Source organism: Berghia stephanieae, unplaced genomic scaffold (genome assembly GCF_034508935.2).
Source record: "Berghia stephanieae isolate SIO BIC M18660-M18661 unplaced genomic scaffold, UCSD_Bste_1.3 scaffold3638, whole genome shotgun sequence".
NCBI lineage: Eukaryota > Metazoa > Mollusca > Gastropoda > Nudibranchia > Aeolidiidae > Berghia > Berghia stephanieae.
In genome coordinates, this window is record NW_027624887.1 from 68 (window position 1) to 6,973 (window position 6,906).

Here is a 6,906-nt window from a genome sequence, read left to right on the forward strand (position 1 = left end):
TATTTTATTTGTTTTCCACGTTTATTTGTGTATTGTTGTGCTGACGAAGGGTTTGCACCCGAAACGTCCATTGTCTGTTTTGTTCCCATACAAAGCCTTCCCATTTTCACTCTTTCGTTAGTATTTTACGATCACCGGCTTCAGGCAGCCCTTATCGTTTTCTACTGGTACCAACCACAGACAGACGAGAGGTTGCGTACTCGTGTTTATGGTACCAACCACAGACAGACGAGAGGTTCAGACTGGAGGGAGGGACGTAGGCTGGTTTGCGCGCGCTCTCTCTCTCTACATACACACATACACACACACAATACACACACACACACACACACACAGTAACAGTAACATGACCAGGAACTTGTTCCTGGTGGAGGTTCCAGGTACTAGTTCCTGGTTGAGCTATGTTCCTGGTGTTACTGTTCTCGGTAACCAAAACCCGTGCGGCACTAGAAAGGAGTGGAGTTGCCTCGATAATAGGTAGCTAGAGTAGGTAAAGCAAAAACGTGAAAGGAACATGGTCAATGGCATCAAGATGAAGAGTAAGTTTAAGCTGACGGTAAAATAATTAAGTCGGAGGACTTTTCATCCTCCTTAGTCTTAGCGTATTCAAATCTGTCACCTCCACCCATAGGAACGATGCTTTTTTCTATTATTGGAGTTGGAGGATGTTAGCGTAAAAAAAAAAAAAAAAAAAAAAAGAAAACCGCGTCTATCTTCTTTTAGCACATCATCACTCTGACTCTCTTCTCCACTTGTACTGCAACTAAATCTACACATGAAAAGGGAGATCTTATTAGCGGTTATGGCTATAGACTTTCATAGGTCCACCAATAAATATTAACTAAAGTTTCATAGAGAGAGTGGCTTGGAGTTGAGTAGGAGAGGAGACTACTAGGAGGGAGATTAAAATCTTGGTCCCTGGACAACTTTGGCTTCCTAACCTAACGACAATGTAAAACCGTATTTTCGTTTATGGAACTGTTTCTCTTTATGTTGAAGAGGCGAGTTTGATTTTTTTTAAAAATTATATTTATTACTTCTTTGGTTTTGCTGCTGTTCAAGTTCATATTCATATTCTTTCTTTATTTCTTTTTTTTAAAACTGGCTTAGCAATGGCAATAATACTACCACCCTGCCGTACGGTGATAATGGTGTAGAAGGCTATATTCAGTATACTGTGATAATAGTGTGGGAGACTATATTCACTATAATGGTGTGGAATTAGTGGAATGATATATTCACTGTACGGTGATAATGGTGTGGGAGACTATTTTCACCGGACGGTAATATCTTGGTGGGCGATTTTGATCGGTAGCTGGAATCAATTCTGAATCCACCATTCCGCTGGTATTATTATAGCTGTGGGAGGCCTTACGAAATATTCGCTCAACTAATCCTACGAATAAATACACCCTAGTACCTTTAATTTTAACTACCCTAATAGGGGAAACTAACGACCTCTAGCTAACCTGCTAAAATAACCTGACACACTATTTTCACCGTGCTAAATTATTTGTGTTGGACGGCCTATAACTTGCAATCTCTTTTCTGACTTGGTGGGGGGGGGGGGGTCATGATAATGATATTACAAAGCTTTGTTTTTTTTAATTTTAAAGCAATAACTAGATAGAAGAAAATAATCGTCCCTTAAACAGAAACTGAAATGTGGTTTTACGCGGGGAAGCCAAAATCTTGGTCTTTCTAGCCAAGATGGCCCATTTTGGTCTCCCTAGACACTCATATAGTTCAGTGGTGTGAGGCACTTTGATAACTCAATTCACGTGGCTGCCGATATGGCTCAATGTACTGTCAGGTGAAACATTTTTTTTACCCTTTACTGTTTTGGTCACCATGGTCATGGCGTTATTTGTGAAAGTAGCTGGCTAATTTTGGTACCATAATTTTAAAGGTTTTCATGCAAGCTTTTTAATGGTGTATTTCATTCTTAATTTCTGATGATTGTATTTTTCAGAAAGCAAATGCTAAAAGTCAATTTTCAAATCATAAGAATAAGAAATGTTAATATTATGGATCCATATTAATTATGTTTAATACATCATAAGAATTGATAAACTCGCACACTTTTTTATTTTAGTCGCCGTCATCAACTATTCTTTTTTAGGACAAAAACCTCATCTTTTTTTCAATTTTCATTTAACCCTGATTTTTTCCATACTTACCATACATGAACATGATTATATACGAAAATAAAGCTTATTTTCTGACCTTTAATTTAATGTTTAGAATGATACCCAACACTTGCCATTTATTTTTTAATTGAAACAAAATTACTGAAAAAAATATGTGGGGCGCGTTCACTGCAAAACCCTAACTTTCCCGATCGCCACGAGACAATGGTTTTGAGGCAGCAGTGAGATCACAGATTCACTCTGTAAAATTGACTGAGATTTTCACCTGAAAATAGATAACTCTTGAAGCTTTTCTCGTAGAGAGAAAAGTAAGGTATCAAATTAAATGCTTTTTCATGCCCGATCTACCTGACTGGGTCCAATTGCAAATTGAGATGTTTTGAGTTTGAAAATTTTATCAAAGTTCAAAGTGCCTAGTGTTGTTATTTTTCTAATTTCAAAAACAATTTGATAGTTGGTTGTCATTTAACGGCAGATGTCATTATTAGTTACTGCGTTTCCTACAGTTTCGAGATTGCAAGTGATGGGAAACATTGTTTCATCGGGTTATAGTACCAAAAAAACCTCCCCTACTTAGGTATGCTAAGAACCTAGGGAAGTCCGTACCATGATAATAATATAGTATTGGAGATACCAAACTACTAATAAATGCAACCTGAACCGTCCAACATGTCCGTAGGCATGGAGAGATTTAGCTTTATTAATAAAAAAAAGGTATAGCCCCTCAAAAATGGACCTGAGAGCACATTTTTGTAAAAAATTCAAATATCCAATTTTCTGAACTGAAAATTTGGTTTTCTTCATGTCTCATGTAGTCTTTCAGAGCTATTCGGCCCATGGAGCAGGAGTTTATCCCGCTTTCTATAGTGTGAAACAGACAGTAGTAATGGATTGCTACCATTTGAGTAGTACAGTGGTCTGTGGCAAAGTGCTTTCCACCAGATCTAACAGATAGAGCTACCCGGTCACTGCTGGGTGGATGGGGGGTCAGAAATATTGGCTGCACCCGGGATCGATCTCGGTCCCATTGCATGTGAATCAAGTGCTCTACCAGCTAATCTGTCGATTTTGATGGTTAATAAAATAGAATGAAATAACTATATATTACTTTATATGGCGACACAACACATAATGTAATACTAGATATCTCCAGTATGTTGGTAATCATAAAAATAGAGCCTATAAGAAGGGAAGCATGTTTTTTTCTGCTAATTTGCAAATGACATTTACAATAACAACAAAATACAAGTGACATTCAGTTCTTTTGTGGATTTTTTTTCTATTTCTTTAATAACATAATTAGTATTAGATATCTCCACAGGTCAGATGGATCTGTAGTGTAGTGAGTAGTGGTGAAGTTGTTTGACCCTGAACTGGAAGGTCCCGGGTTCAAATCACTTGATTCAACGGGTGATTGAATTACCCTCAATTTAAGGAAGGTTTGCAAGTTACTATTATTATACGAATCAGTAAAAATAGTTTTATAATTTTTAGATTGGCCAGTAATTCTGTGCTCGTTGACAAAATATGGGCTGTACAGAAAAAAATTTGAACCCTGCTTTTATATGTGTGACCTACACATTGGGCAGGCATGACAATTTGAATGATGGGTTTTGACTGGAATGCATTTTTTATTTAGTGATTTTGTATTCTGGCACTGTGCTATTTATCTTTGTTTTGGTGGTCTAACTGGATTTTACGTCATGTATTCATGTTTTAACTGTCTGTTATTGGCTAAAGGAGGGTTTTGAACTCGAATGTCCCTTTTTAGTGTTTTGCTCTTTTCACATTTTATGTAGGCATCCTGCATATATATTGTAGATGTTATAACATTCAGTTTTGTACATTACATTAAAGTTGATTAATCTAAATTTCAGATGGCATTCCAGTATCTGTAGTGGTGTTCGTGTTCAGCCTGGCAGAACCAAATATGGGCAACTCAAAGGTTAAAGGGTCAGGGCCATGATTTAGCTTTAACTATAAAATCATTTCCTGGACATGATATTTGAGTGAGTAGAAATCCCATTAACATAACCTGACCCCAAAAAATGTGACCAATCTCAATGAAGCAGTATTATTTCGGGGTGACGCTTCGGAAGGTAATATTATAAGATCATTGAAATCTTACATTCATTATTAATTTTTTAAATTTTCTATTGCTGTTGCACGAGCTTGAGGTGCATGCACTGGGACTGAGTTCAAAGTTGCAGGTATTAAAGAATATTACTATTACACTCCTCTCAATGGTTTCATCTGTTAGTTTTTTTTTGTTTGTTTTTTTTTTTACAATAATTGGTTCTCAAAGTTGACAAATCCTTATTTTTATTTTTATATTATTGTTACTCTCAGGCAAATGAGCAATGAATAAATGGTCACAACACTAAACTTGGGAAAGTCGATGCAGTCAGGACGAATAATTTCTGAGCGTTGCCTTGCAGGTAACTATATATCGCTCTAATAGAGCGACATCTAATGCCTGCTAAAATAAAATAGTGTATGAATGTATGAATGGCATATGGCAGAGATATTGGTTAATTAATTGTTTGTTGATGTACTAAGATAATAAAGCAAAAAGATGATTTTCTGCACTTCTGACTGTGCATCTTCACAGATCATATCTGGACTTGCGTTGTGCTAGTGCAGTCCATAGTTTTCGTTATCATTGGGGAGTGCTTTAGTCATCTTGGAAATAATGTCCCAAAAGTTGTGTCATCTGCATGTGTATGACGATTTTCTATTTATAAACAAGAGTGCCGATGGTTTTCCTCGGATCTGCGGAAATCCGCGGTTTTGTAGTTTAGAGGAGGAATTTCCTCCTTTTTAAAATTACAATTTCTCGAAACAATGTGAGAGTTGATGTGTGGTGGAACACACAGGTGCAGTTTCCCACTCTCCAGAAGTTAGCTAGAGTATCAATGATAGTCTATCATCTCAATTGCTCTAAAAGTGGGGTTTAGTGCAGTAGAAATGGGGCAATCGTTCAACATTTTCCTACTTTTTCACTTTTTGTCACCACCAGCACTGAAACAAAAAAAAATTCTGGGCTTTATTACACATGGTGCTTGAGTTTTTCATCAAATTTATTTGACGCATTGATCAATGATTCAGTGTTCGATTTGGATTGATAGCCTTTTAGAAGATTTTCAAAGTAATCTTGTGTTCCTCTGCTTGGGTTTCAACAAGGGTATCTCAGCTGTAAAGCCTTTTTTATTCCACTTTGGCAAGAATGATTGAAATTTGAGTTAATCTGTTTTTGTCATGGGTGTATTTTTCTAGAATTCGAATGATGGATTGTTGGTCCCAATCTAAAGTAGTCAGGATTAATCTCAATAGATTAATAGACTGTTCATTTATTTAGCACTTATCAATCTAAGGGGATCTTTGGCTCCATATTTCCAAGCCTTGTTTACACCACCATTTGTACATCGTCACCTCTTGGTTATTCATGAATAAATGCTGATTTCTCTAGATTACTTTCGTTATTAACCTATTGCCATTTTTTTCCTCAGATGCTTGTCCCTATCCTAGTACCAGACATTTTACTGATGAACAGCGAGCTGTTCCTGCTCAGAAAAATATAGATCACAAGAATGCCACATATAGTGTAATCATGAGTGGACAACCATCTTTGATGGAAGGAAAAAGGAGCCTCATGGGTTATCAGAGGTTTTTCAACACTGCTTACTCATTTGAATTTCAACACTAACAGGAGATGATTCGTTCTGTACTGTAGATGAAGTTTGTGATTCCATCAAAACGTTATATGTTGTGTACAAAGTTAAAACCATCATCTTGGACATGGAATTTTGCAAAGTTGACTCAAGGAGTTGTTACCTAACACCAGCATAGTCCTGTGTCAGTTCCTTGTTCATCAGCATTTCACAATAAAAAGCTTTGAGGGCTTGATTCTGAAAGGGAGGAAGAGATTTAAAAAGCATGTGTTGTTGTAAATCAGTAGAACAGTACAATGATTTAAAACTTGGGTTTTTTATTTAGAAGTTGGCTATTTTTATAGACAATGGAACTCCTTGTTACTCTGTTGGATTTGATGTTTTCATCGGGAGTTGGGAACTTTTGGAAATTCAACAAGTTAAATTGTAAAACATTTGTTCTCAACAGGAGGTCAGGATTTGTAAAGATGGGAGGACAGTGCTAGCAGCTTAATTGGAAAAACATTGTGTAAATCACTTCTATTAACACCCTCAGTGAGTGGCCTCCATAATTGGAACATGTCAACAACGACACACCGTTTATATTACAGTAGCTGTGTATATTGTAATTCATAGCATCTTTAATGTATTTTGTCTTTCGTTTGTTCTTTCGACATTTGACATAATGTTTTTGGTAGGGATGGAAAATGGGGGAGAGTGAGTATGACCACAAATTTATATGGCATGTTGATGTACTGCCTGGTGATTTAAAGACGCATGAATCCTGTACAATAAATTACAACACATTTTAATCAGTGCTGTATTCCTCATCGTCTGGGTGGGGTTCCTGACCTCCCATAGTGGGCAGGGAGGTATTTGCTGTGTCTTCTATGCCCCTGTTTTCCAATTGCATTCTGTCTTTGTCTTGGAATGAGATCATTTTAGTTTTAATTTAAACATATGGTTTGCACACATTTGAGTGTATTCCTCTTAGTGCCATCTTATGCTGGTGTGCAGTGAAACATTTAAAATCTCAAAGTACTGTGATAGTGTGCTCTTGGCATCTACATCTGTTCCCTATTTGAACCCTTCCCCTTTGTCATACT

At 36.8% G+C, this 6,906-nt stretch overlaps 1 long non-coding RNA gene across 6 annotated transcripts; it reads left to right on the top strand.

Annotated features, from left to right (window-relative positions):
• Nucleotides 1–395: 395 nt before the first annotated feature.
• On the top strand, nucleotides 396–6,059 carry LOC144961696 (uncharacterized). Of its 6 annotated transcripts, none has more exons than XR_013643254.1 (2): nucleotides 396–539; nucleotides 4,028–4,072. It is a non-coding gene; the product is annotated as an uncharacterized LOC144961696 (long non-coding RNA). The 6 variants fall into 6 exon arrangements; XR_013643251.1 differs by lacking the exon at nucleotides 4,028–4,072 and adding an exon at nucleotides 3,472–3,583 and having other exon boundaries at nucleotides 503–539; XR_013643255.1 differs by lacking the exon at nucleotides 4,028–4,072 and adding an exon at nucleotides 3,460–3,583 and having other exon boundaries at nucleotides 510–539.
• Nucleotides 6,060–6,906: the final 847 nt, after the last annotated feature.